This window comes from Canis aureus, chromosome 26 (assembly GCF_053574225.1).
Source record: "Canis aureus isolate CA01 chromosome 26, VMU_Caureus_v.1.0, whole genome shotgun sequence".
Classification (NCBI taxonomy): Eukaryota; Metazoa; Chordata; class Mammalia; order Carnivora; family Canidae; genus Canis; species Canis aureus.
Genome location: NC_135636.1, coordinates 50,661,762 through 50,674,866, shown reverse-complemented (window position 1 = coordinate 50,674,866; position 13,105 = coordinate 50,661,762).

Below are 13,105 nucleotides of genomic sequence, written 5' to 3'. Positions count from 1 at the left end.
ATAAAACCAAATAAAAACAAATTAATAAAATAGGAGAAGAAATAAAAAACAGTGGGTACTTTTTTCCAGAAGCAGGAAAACTTGACACCCCGCCAGGTAGACTTGAGGTTCATCCACCTCCTCAAGGGCTGAATTCTCTCAGGGTTTCCCCACGCCATCTTCTCCCTCCCTCTACTCTGCCTCCGCCCCCTGAAGACCCTTCCAGGATAAAAACAATAATAAGATAAGAGATGGCTGGGATGGAGTTTGGTGATCAGAGTCCTGCAGTTACACAACACAATTCATTTCCTTAATTACACCGAAAATCGTTTGCTCTGCGTGTTAACACGTTTCTGAATGGTGGGGTGTGCAGAAGGCCTGTGGAGCTTAATGAATTATGCAGCATGCAATTTTTTTTTCACCAGGATTAGTGTTTATTGACTAGTTTCCTAAACAACAAAAAAAAATGTTATTTTTAGAATTTAGGGGTGGGGAGGGAAATATCTGGCAAAACTGTCCTTGTCTTTGAGGATGAGTTATTTATTCATTTATCTTTCATCATGACGTTGAAAATTGATTTGGGGATGATGAACTACTTTTAGTAAATGTCTTTTTAGCTTACCCTCTCTGAAATGTGAATGTTCCAGTGTGCTAGCTGCAGAGATTTGATGGCTCTGAAATAAAGCCAAAGAGAGAATGGTGGAAAGCCACAGCCCCTGTGGTCGTTCGGGGAGGAAATGCCAACTCAGGGAAGACTCAGGACAAAGGCCACCTGCGGGCCAAGGCTGGGAGGCTGCCAGCCACATGGCCTGGAGGAGAAGACAATCAGTTGGGTATGATGGGGAAAGGCCACACACGAGGTGCAGACTGCCCATCCACTAAGGAATCCATAACGTGCATTTTATGATGTGACAAAAGGATGCAAAACCTGTGCAAAGTCTTCAAATCCATACACAATTAAAAACTCTATTTAGTATTAATCTCTGTGGTCTTTTTAAATACTCTAATTGTTAGGCCCTGGGGCAAACAGCGATTAGGATTGAGACTAAGGTGAGGGATCTCATCCCCACGGTGCCTGCCAGCACGTCACTATGGGGAGATCCCAGAAGAGTCCAAGAGTGCTGGTCCTTTCAGCCCCATAGGAGGGACTTCCATGCAGGACACGTCTCTCTGACCCCAGCCCTCTGGCCACTGGTGGGTTTGGCAGTATTTCTTCTTCTGTGTTACTCAGTCCTAAAATGAGTGGACTGATGGTTAGCCGGTCCAGGTTCCCACAACATCCTCTCTTGCGTCAAGCGTTCATCGATCTGTTCTTCATTCTGTGTGCATCTACTCCATGTATCTACCATAGGTTGCAGGAATCCTTAACACTGTGTTGGCCAGACACTATGTGCTAATAAACAGACTTTTTGAGAAAATCAGAATGTTCTAGAAACAGGGGGGTGGTAGCAGGCCTGAGAGTCCAGGTGGGCAGACAAGAGATACAGGTGCGTCCTGAGGAGAATGGACCCCAGTGAGCCTTAGAGAAACAGGCAGGACATGGGTTGGGGCTTCATGGGTTAGGGCTGCTGGGCCAGGTGGCAGATAGAGGGCAAACAGCAAGAGGAAAGGCTTAGGGTTGGTGTGCACGGGGGCGACAGAGATCCTTACATCAGTCACGGAGCTTTTGCTCTGAGTCTGGTCATGGGAAGAGTAGGAGCAGAAGGAACCCATTTCATACTCAGGGTGTACTTTCTCTCAAAGCTCTCATTTAAAGAGAAGCAAGAGGAGAGTGGCTTTTGAGACAATGCGGGGGGTGCAGTGGGACATACCAGCCCCTGCTGGGACTGACCAGGCTGGCCACAGCCTCTCCTGAAGGCCACACACCATATGGGAATTTAAAAAGTGGCCGGTCTCTGCTCATGGATTGCCATGTCTACACCACAAGACAAAACAGACAAGATAGGAGGAGGCACCACAAAATGCCACGTGCCTCTGAGGAGAGAGGTCAGGGGTGATGATAAAGCTCCAGTTCCTGGATGGTCACCCCACGACAGGTACGTGTTCCATGTTCCCCAGTCCAACCTGGTGAGGTCAGTCCTATGATTAACTCTGTTTGACTATGTCACATGGCAACTGTATGTATTTCCTGTGGCTGCTCTAACCGATTACCACAAAGAGTGGCTTCAACAGCACAATATTACTATTTCATGGAAGGGAAGTCCTACACGGGCCTCACAGGCCAACACCAAGGTGTCCATGGGATTGGGATCCTCCTGGAGGCTCAAGGGGGAATCTATTTCCTTGCTCCTCCCAGGTGTCGAGACCCACTGCATCCCCCCCCACCCCGCCCCGTCTCTGCGGGTCGGCCCTCCATATGACACTCTGACTGACTCTTCCGTCTATGGCTCTTCCACTTTTCGGGACCTATGATTATATTGGGGGTGCCTGGATAATCCAGGATAACCTCCATATTTTGAGGTCTGCTGATTAGCAACTGTGTTTCCATCTGCTACTGTAATCCCCTCGCGCCAGGAAACCCAACATAGTCATGGTTGCTGGAGGTTCATGGGTATCTTTGGGAAGCCACTGTTCTAGGATCCCAGGAGTCATAGAAGCATCAGGTTAGACCTGGACCCCCTGACTCCCCTGGGCACAAAACCAGGGAGCATAAGAATCATCCACAGAGCATCGTAAAACAAGGTTTCCAAAGGGGGACAATGGCTCAGCATAACAATGTGGGGATATCTAGACAAGTTGATGATGCACAACAATCCCAACACAGATAAAACAAAATACCAGGGGCGCCAGGGTGGCTCAGTGTCTGCCTTCAGCTCAGGTCATGATCCTGGAGGCCCAGGATTGAGTTCCGTGTTGGGCTCCCTGCTCAGCTGGGAGTCTGTTTCTCCCTCTGACCCTGCTCCATTCATAGCTAGTGAGCATGCTCTCTCACTCTCTCCCTCTGTCTCAAATAAATAAATAAATAAAATATTTTTAAAAATATATTTTTAAAAATCTAATAAAGAATCTTAAAAACCAACCAAACAAACAAGGAAAAAAAACAAAACAAACAAACAAACAAAAACAACCCACACACATAAACCTGAAATACCAGGGCTGTACCCTGGAGAAACGCTCACATGTGTGTCAGGAGGCCTATCCTGGAATGTTCCTGGCAGCACTGTTTATAATAGGAGGGGGGGGAAAAGGAAACGACGTAGAACTGGATAAATACCATGATACATGGAGATGGTGACACTCTATACAGCAGAGAAAATAAATAAAATGTGAACTACACACATCAGCAAGGGTGACACTCAGAACGTGGAGCCAACACAAAGCTGTCGCGTTTTGCACAGTGTGAGTTTATATGAGGCACAAAACGTGTGAAATGGTGCCGTGTTTTCCTTGGGAATGCACGCGTGCGTGAGAACAGAGTGCGCGGATCACCAGCATCATCTCTGGGACAACGGGTCAGCGTGGCCGGAGCCACTTTCCCCTATGATGGATATGTCTGTGGGTGTTTGTGAAATTGCTCCTCGTACTTTTTAAATGTCTTTTTAGGGTTTTATAACATTTTCTAATTAAAAATTATAGACTTCTCGGTCTGATATTTCTGGGTTGTTAGTAAGAAGACGATGTTTCTCAGAGAGGAAACCCTTGAGCCGCGTTCCTTGTTCTCATGGACAGAATAAAACCAACTGTAAAAGTGAGTCCACATCTAGCTTTAGGGTCTGTGTCCCATAAGAGAGATGGCTCCATCCATCGCCACAAATGCGGCCTCCATCCAGGAGGGCCCTTGTCACAGCAACGGGGCACGTCTGCAGACCCCCACAGCCTGCCTGCCTCATCCCCCAGCCCCCGTAGCCTTCCTACCACTTCACTGGGAGGGCATTGTGCACCTGCCCTCCCCTCACCCCGTAACAGTGAGCAGAGAGGAGCCCGTGCCCGTGGCTACTGGGTCCCACGCACAGCTGAACGCGACATGCTTGACCTTCTGCATTAGCTCACGCCTGCTGCTGAGGCATCCAGGTGGCTTCCTGCACAGAAATCCTCCTGGGGCCGAAGTCCACCTGCAGAGACAAGGCTTTCTAGGTCCAAAGCCAAAGCCAAAGGTGTGTGGGCCCTGATATACAGCCAAACACAGCCACAGACACACAGCCATCACTGCCTTTCAGTTGGAGTCGAACCAAAACACGCGTCACTAACCTAAGGGCTTCGTGTAACTAGGGTCTCCGTGTCTGGGGGTCTGTAGGGAGACAGCTGCTCGAGCTAGTTCTCAACTCAGAAGTGTCCCACGGGAGCCCCAATGGATCCACTGGCCTTTGCATCCGGGTGGGAGCCCAGCCACGGCCAGAGCCCACCCCCTCCGGAGGGAGAGACACAGGACTGCCCTGAGGCCCCGGGTGGACTTCCCCCTGCCCCGGACAGCAGAACCAGCGTGGGCCTTCCTGCGTCGAGCAGAGCCCCACCAGCATGGTTAGGAGCCGTGGAGGGCAGTCAGCCTGTTATGCTGGCCCTGCCCACAGCACCACAGAGCCTCACTGCACCCATTTCTTCCCGTGAAGTGTCCTCCCAGCATTCGGTCTGCACCCACTGCAGAGCATTGCTGGGCAAATGGGAGGAAAGAGAGAGGAGCGGGGCTGGGGGGCGTAGCAGATGTAGAAAGGACAGCGATGGGCCCCTCACCTACCTGAGCTCTGCCTCTGGCACCACCTCCCCTCCCACACCTGCCACTGACAGCCGGGCGTGCGGTGCTGAGCTGCGACCTGGCCGCGGAGCTCCTGTGTTTCTGAGTCAATGACCAAACGTGTCAGCCCCAGAGATGCAACCGGAAAACATGCCGCGTCTTCACTTCCTCCCCGATGCTCCATCGGCCTCTTCTTCTTAGATGCTCGAGTCAATACAATCCTATTAACACAAAGATATTGTATTAAGTTTGACAGTTTACAAAGTACATGGGTTTTTATTCTCAATATCATCGGGTTGCCAGGGTCCAGAGCAAATACCAATTCAGGCGGGTGTGACTTTGAATAATGTCAGTGCAAAGGCTTCGAATTGCTCCTTCTTCCTCATTAAGTGAGGAAATAGGCTGGTGAGACTCGCTCAGGAAACCTCCTAAAGCCTCAGCCCTGGGGGTCCCTGGAGCTCTGGGTGGAGGCACAGCCCTGCCATGTGCATCTAAATCCAGGCTCGGTGACCAGTCTGGATACAGGTGCCGCGCTCACGCCTCCTGAGAGTGGCAGACCTGAGCCCAGACCCTAATACGCTGCTCCAAAGAATCATACACTTTGAAGTGTAAACAGGTTCCATTTGCATGTGGGGATGTCTGAGTAAAGAGATCTGGGCCGCACGGTGGTGGGCGAACTGTGGGACCCCCCACCTCTGCCCCAGAGGGCACATTAGCCGTGGCGCTTCAGGCCTGACATGAAGAGGTTGTGGGTGGCTGAAGACCCTTCCAGCAACAAACGCCTCTGATTCAGGTCCATTCCCAACGGTCTTGGAGGCAGAAGGTGCCGCAGAGCAGGTGTTGGAGGGCCACGGACCAGCTCAAAATGTCAGGTGAATGGCCCTGGAGAAATGCCTTCTCATCTCTGGAGAAGAAAGCTCTGGTCTGGGGTCTGTGTGGCTTCAACACCTTTCTCAGATCCGGGACCAGGAGCCTGGAGGCACGAGTCACCCTGCATGGAGCTGCGACCACGTCCTGTAGACAGGAGCTCCATCCACTGCATGGAGTTCACAGCAGAGGTGCTGCTTCCAACCTGTGCTAATGATATTAAGCCCCTTCCTGACACAACGATTTTTAGACAATGGAGGCGATTTGCTGAAAGAAGGTGACATTAGACAGGTGGCAGGATTTGGGGAAAGACTGTGTGGGGGCTGTTTTTACTTTTCCTCCTGTTTTGAAAAATATGAACAGGATGCAAAATGTCAGGGAACATCCTATATTTTTATCATCAAAACAATTCTTTTGAGAATTCGCCCCTTTCTCTTAGCCTGGAGGCTAGAGTGACAAAGAATTCAGGGCACACAGGGAGAGGCTCTGAGCAGGGAAAGGGGGGTACTTGGCCCATCTGCTGAATGTATCTGCAGTTAAGAAATGAATGATACCCGGCGCAAGGAATTTAGTAGCTGCAGAAATAGAATAGAAGCCCAAAGGGGAAAATGCCCCATGAGCAGAATGACAAAACATTTAAAACTAAAAGTAAAAGGTTGGGGAGGGAGGCATGTGTGTGAGGAAGGAGCATCTGAATAAACACTGAAAGCTGAGGGAGCCTCGGCTCGGGGAGCAGGGAGGCAGGAGTGCAGACTCCCAAAGACAGTCTCACGGTTTTCCTCTCTTAGAATTTATTTATTTTTTATTTTTTAAAAAGATTTTATTTATTCATGTGTGAGAGTGAGAGCAAGCACGAGCAGAGGGGAGGGGCAGAGGGAGAAGCAGAAGCAGACTCCCCACCCCGATGTGGGACTCGATCCCAGGACCCTGGGATCATGACCTGAACTGAAGGCAGGTGCTTCACCCGCTGAGCCCCCCAGGTGCCCCATCTCTTAGAATTTAGCACAACACACGAAACCCCACTCTCATTGTGGGACAGTGGGACGGCCTTTAAGCAAAGGGAAGACATGTGACATTCAAAGGATATGACAGGCAGTGTGACATGAGGCCTCCTTCTTCCTTTCTGCTAAATATTATCTTAAAAATATTTTGTCCAGGGGGCACCTGGGTGGCTCAGAGGTTGAGCGTCTGTCTGGCTCAGGTCGTGATCCTGGGGTCTGGGGATCGAGTCCCACATCGGGCTCCCATTCTCCCTCTGCCTGTGTCTCTGCCTCTCTGTCTGTGTCTCTCATGAATAAATAAATAAAATCTTTAAAAAATATATTTTGCCCCACTTACACTAACCAGCCGTCTGCTCGTGCAAACAGCCACTAACCTTGAGAACCGATTAGAAGCCCCGGCCCTGCTGGTGCGGTGGAGCGGGCAGCGAGGGGACACGGCGGGAGCCGTGGGCAGGTGCCAGCGGAGTGTCCCCCAGCGTCTACAGACGCAGCCCTCAGGGCTCTGCAAACTCAGCATGCGGATCTCCTGGCGAGGTTGTCTGTCCTTTATTCTGTTCTTGTCCACTGTAGCCGGGAGCAGGAGAAACTCGGGTCTGAGAGTTTCCAAAGTAAAGCCTTGTGGGGTCTCTGCCACTGTTGTGTCTTTCTCTTTGGGGACACCTCCCCTGGCACAGGTACCGGTGACACGTCCAAACGGAGCAGCCCGGGGAGAACCACACGCCTGAGACCCGAGCGGAGCTTCACGCTTCCCCGCTGCTCACGCTGGAGCCCGGCCGGGAGGGACCTTGCCCCAGAGCCAGCCTCCCGCCCACGGGCCTCGCGTCCACGAGGAGCCCCTTCCCTCCCATGCGCAGGTGCCCTAGCCATGCCAGGAGGGCACCACACCCGGGACAGAGGCCAGAGAGTGGGACCCACATGGACCCCGGGGACATCACAGCCACGGGCTGGCCGTGGGGACAGAGACATCACCAGAGAGAGAAGCGGCCACAGAGCAGGAGGCAGGCAGAGCCGGGAGCGCTTCGGGCCCGGAGGACGTCCCTTTGGGGGCGGGAAGGGTCACGTCTGCCCTCCCTGCAATGAGTCCACCCTCGGGTCCCTGGGCTGCTCGGAGGGGCCTCCTTAGATTTTGTCTGAAATACCTTTGCTTCCGTCGGCACCTGCCGAGGGGGCACACGCGGCCTTGCCTTAGGCCCACAGTCCTGCCCACGGCCTTCCAGAGGGTTCCTCCCTCGCTGGCTCCCCACTTCTGTTCCCAGGGCCAGGCGGACTGCTCGGGCCCAGAACACACCCCACAGCTCCAGACCCGCTCCCTCCCAGAGCTGCGGCCCCCCGAGGCGAGCCAGCGCCTTCCTGAGCGCCAGCCCCGATCTCATCAGGGGACAGAGCCGACAGCGTCCAGAGGCGACGCCCCGAGAGTCGAGCTGCAGACCAGTTAAAGAGACCCTTCAACTCGAGGACCGTGACGCCCACGAGGCGGGGTCACATGGGAGCTGCTGACAGGCTGCATTTACCTCTTGCAAGGCCTCAGCCCCCTGCCTCCCTCCGGGCTCCGGGCCTCGTGCTCTGGCCCCCGGGACACGCTCCGGCCCGAGAGTTTGCGGGGGCCCAGCGGCGTGTGCTGAGTGCTGCCCGCCGCCCGAGCCCACGCCCCCCACCGGCGCCTCCGCATCCGCGGATGTCCACGTCCCAGCCGCAGCTCAGTCCCCAGTGTCCACCCCCCGGGCTCACCGCCCTGGTCCCTGCGGGCGTCCCCTGCCTCCAGGGCATCTCCGACAGCTTCCCGAGGGTCTCTTTCATCTGCTGCCTCTGCAATCCCGTCCCTACCCTGTTCGCAGACAGATCCTCTATCCCCCCTCCCCCCCCCACAGCTCCTCGGGGCTCTGGGAACAAATCCCAACCTCCTCAGCATGGCCTGCCCGCCCACCTGCAGGACCCCGTCCACCCCCCTCTGACCACGACAGTTCTGCCTTCAGACACACGGAACGTGTCCTTGCTCGCCTTCTGGGCGCCCCGGCACCATCACTTCCGACTGCGGGCCCCCCGCGTCTGGCTCAGGTGTCCCCCGCTCCCTCAGGCTCTGTTCCAACATCGTCCCCTCCAAGAACCCCTCCCCACCCACCTCGTCACCCTCTCCAACACCCTGACCTACACCCTACCTGTGCCTAAGTGCCCCGAGATGGTCAGACTTAGAGATTTACTCAAATGTATTCAAAACGTGCAGCCCAGCAGAGCAGGGGCAATGCCCACCCTGCTCCCCAGGGATCCCGGCACGGCACCCAGCCCAGGTGATCTGCTCACCGCACAGGCATTGAATGAACCATGACCCGCCCGCCTGTCCCTCTTTGTTGCGTGGTTAGCCCAACTAGAGGCATTTCCGTTTTATTGAGCTTTTGGTTTCACGGGTCTTCTCTACTGATTTCTGCACTAGTTCTTGGTGTTCCTTTCTGTCCGTGTCCTCTGAATTTCATTTTGCTCTTTGTTTTCTGGTTTCCTGAGGTGGAAACTTAAGTGATTCATTTTAGGTCTTTCTTCTTTGCCAATCTGCGCCCTCAGTGCTACGCATTTCCCTCAAAGCCCTGCTTTCACTGCATCCTCCCAGCTTTTGAGAACCTGTGTTTCGATTTTCATTCAACCCAACCTATTTCTTTTATATTTCCCTTGAGATTCTTCCTTTGACTTGTGTGGATTTTTTTTGTTTGTTTTTGTTTTTGTTTTTTTAGAAGTCTATTATTTTTTTTCTAAAGTAATTAAGGATTTTAAAATTTTCTCTCTTACTGATTCCAGTTTTAATTGCTCTATTGCCTGAGGGCAGGTGTTGTTTGATTTCTATTCTTTCAAACGTGTGAGGGTGTGTATTCTGGCCCAGAATGTGCTGTATCTTGGCGAATGTTCCATGTGACCTTGAGAACAATGGGTGCTCTGCTCTTGCTGGGTGAAGCAGTCCGTGGGGGTCAGTCATACCTAGTTGGCTGAAGGGGCTCTGTATTCCACCAAGTGCTTATTGGTTTTCCATTCCTGGATCTGCCCGCATCTGAGAGAGGGGTGTGGAGTCTCAGTGACGATAGTGTGTTTATCTACTCCTCTTTGTATTCCATTTTTGTCAAATAGTGACAGGCTGTTGTTAGGTGCATACTTGTTAAGGACCATTATGCGTCCTTTGAGAAGTGGCCCCTTTGGCATATGGCATGCCATTCCTTATCCCCGATGACCTTCCTTGGTTTGACATCCGCCTTTCTAAAATTAACGTAGTCGCTCCCGCTTTCTTTCGATTAGTGTTAGCATAGTATATTTCTCTCCATCCATTTGCTCTCAATCTCTACGTGTCTTTGTAGCTGACATAGTTTCTTTAGACAACACCAAGTTGAGTCTTGTTTTTTGATCCACTCTGACAATCTTTGCGTTTTAATTGGCACATTTAGGTCACTGACTTTCAAAGTGATTTGTGATATTGTAGGATGAATATCTACCATTTTTGTTTACTGTTTTCTATTCGTTGCCCTGGTTGTGTGATTTATTTTTTTGTCTTCTACTTTCTTTTCTGCCTTTTGTCGTTTCAACTGAGTATTAATGTGATTGCACTTGGAAATAGCTCAACCACATGTCACAGATGGCATGAGTACCTCATAATAACAAAATAATCCTGATTCCTTCCCCCTCTACTTGTATCACTGCTGTCACCCATTTCACTGATACATAAGGGCATATAAGCACACATGTACACACACACACACACACACACACACATACACCGTCCAGGTGACAATGGACTTGCTATTTACCTCCACACTTGGTCCTGACTGGTACACTATAGAGTTTACTGTTGCTGTTGGGTGCTAGGAAGATGCCTCATCATGAAAATCCTATATGGCTCTGGGGTGTTGACAAACTCTATGGTGACCCTATAGGTTCTCATCCATATTCTGGGGGAAAGTACACAATTCGTGATTATAAAGACACAATGGGGGGAGGGGTTCCTTCTGACAGTTGATATTTCCCCATCCATCTGTCTTATTTTCTCTGTCCTCAGAGGATGTTGCTTATTATTATTTTTATAAATACATTCCCAGTGAAGATAAAATTAAATATGTATGTGTTTTAAAATTAAGCATGCATAACAGAGTTATAAAAAATGCTTTAATGGAATCAGTCAGCCAAAGTTCATGAATATTGCAATTTTGGGGTGACCCAGTTCAGGTAACTTATGTGATCATTCTTGTGTTCTTAATTAAAAAGAAGTTAAAGGCTGGGCTGGAGACTCAGATCATTTTGTATATGTTATACGCACATTCAGGTGACTTCTAACTGCCATTTGTACTCATCTGTGTCGAAAACCACAGGGTTGTAAATGACCTTGGACCATTTGAGGGTTTTAGAAAAGTTTTAGAGAAGTTTTAACTTCCTCCTGAAACCAAACCTTGGCCAGTGGTTCTCAATTCTTTTTTTTTTTTTTTAATTTTTTTTTGGTTCTCAATTCTGATGTATGTTAAAATCACTTGCAGAAATTGTATTATTATTTTATTTTTTGTTTTTTAAAAGATATTTGAGAGAGAGAGAGAGAACAAATGGGGGAGCAGCAGAGGGAGAGAGAGAAGCAGACTGCCTGATGAGCAGGGACCCCAATGTGGGACTTGATCCTTGGACCCCAGGATCATGACGTGAGCCAAAGGCAGATGCTTAACCTACTGAGCCACCCAGGCGCCCCTCAGGGAAATTTTTAAATACCAGTTCCTGGATCTCCCTTCTGGAGATTCTGACTGTGTTGCTCTTGGGGAGAACCTGGACATCGGTGTTTTTCAAAGCACTAGGAAGAGTCATGATTGAGAATGAGCACATGTGCACAGGACCCCGCCACCAGCAGGCGATATTCCAGGGGAGAAGATGTCGGGGTCTCCAAGTGCCCTGGCTATGGAAGTCTCTTGATAACAGAGTAGCTTCATTAGCACGTTCTCCCCCTGTAACGTCACCTTAGAAAAAGCAACAATTTTTGCTATCAACAAACACATTTTGTATTACTGTGCAAGAGGCCAACCCTGACCTCCAACATGCGCAAAACGGTCCACCTAGAAGCTGCCGAGCTTTGTTGTCAGGGGTCCTTGCAGCAGTGTGCTCCCCAATCCTTACTGCTCTGTGGAACCACATGGGGACCTCAGTGGGATGTGACCTCTGAGTCAGCAGCCTAGGACCGCGCACTTCCGACCAGCTAGCAGGTGATGCTGATGCTGTTGGTCCACAGGCCACACTTTGGTCCACAGAGCGCTTCAAGGCAGCAATTTGGGACTCCAGCCAAAACTCCACAGCACTCCGGCGTGATTACTGCCTCCTCCAAACCATCACCTTGCAAGAGCCGCTCCCGGTTGGAGTAGAACTTGGAGGCCAGAAAAAAGTCATCGGAGATGTGTCCAGCTGCTTTAGCCCTTGTCCCTTGCTTTCTTAGGGAAACAGAATCACCTTATTGTTTTGCCTTTTACTCCTGAGACCTCCCTGGGAAATAGCAAGCAGGTGCACCAAGTTATCTGCTTCGGGCAGGTGACACAGGTTGGGAGGGGCCCCAAGGGCTGCAGTGGGCTTGTAGAGTCGAAAGACTTCAATAGTCAATAGTTGGGAAGACCAGGAAGAGAGACGAGGAATCCAGCGATTTTCCCCTGAGGTTTCTGAGTTGCAAAAAAGGTTATTTTCACCGAATACAATAACTATAACTGTACTTAATAAATAGCTGCTCTTATAATAGGATATGCGTGCCAATATTTTCTTTATTCATAAATACGTGCTTCTTTTACATACTTTCTTTCATCTATGTGAAAGATGAGTGCGACTTTTTAAGGTCTTAAAACACATGGAAATGTGTCGCACCAAAATGAATGATACTAGCTTCTTCATTTGATCCCTTTTCTCTCCTAACTGGAGCAAGTTAAGTGGGCGATGGGAGCGTGCACACGCATAATGTTTTGGCCAATAATGAAGTTGCTTGAAGACAGGGCAGTGAATTACAAGCCATCCTCAATGTCCATGATTCTATATTTGTGAACCTGCCTCCTCACTAAAATTCATTTGTAACCCCCTTAATCGGCACCCACAGCACGTTGGCAGTCCCTGGCAGATGTGTGCAGAGCGGAGAAAACGGGAGCTATCGAGGCTGTGTTCCCAGTGGAGGCAAGAAAAGAGAGACCCTCACAGAGGTGGCCAGAGGATGGAGATGGGTGAATGTGACTTATGCCACAAGCTCCAGCTCTGGGCAGGGTGGTCTGGGTTCAAATCCCGACGCTGGCACCTGTTAGTGAGGGGGACTCAGGCCTGTCACTTAATACTTCTGAACTTCATTTTCTCATTTCTAAAACAAAGAAAATAGGATATGTCAGGTGAGTTGTTTTTAAGATGTAAGATGAGGGGATCCCTGGGTGGCTCAGTGGTTTAGTGCCTGCCTTCAGCCCAGGGCATGACCCTGGGGTCCCAGGATGGAGTCCCACGTCGGGCTCCCTGCATGGAGCCTGCTTCTCCCTCTGCCTGTGTCTCTGCCTCTCTCTCTCTCTCTCTCTCTGTGTGTCTCTTGTGAATAAATTAATAAAATCTTAAAAAAAGATGTAAGATGATT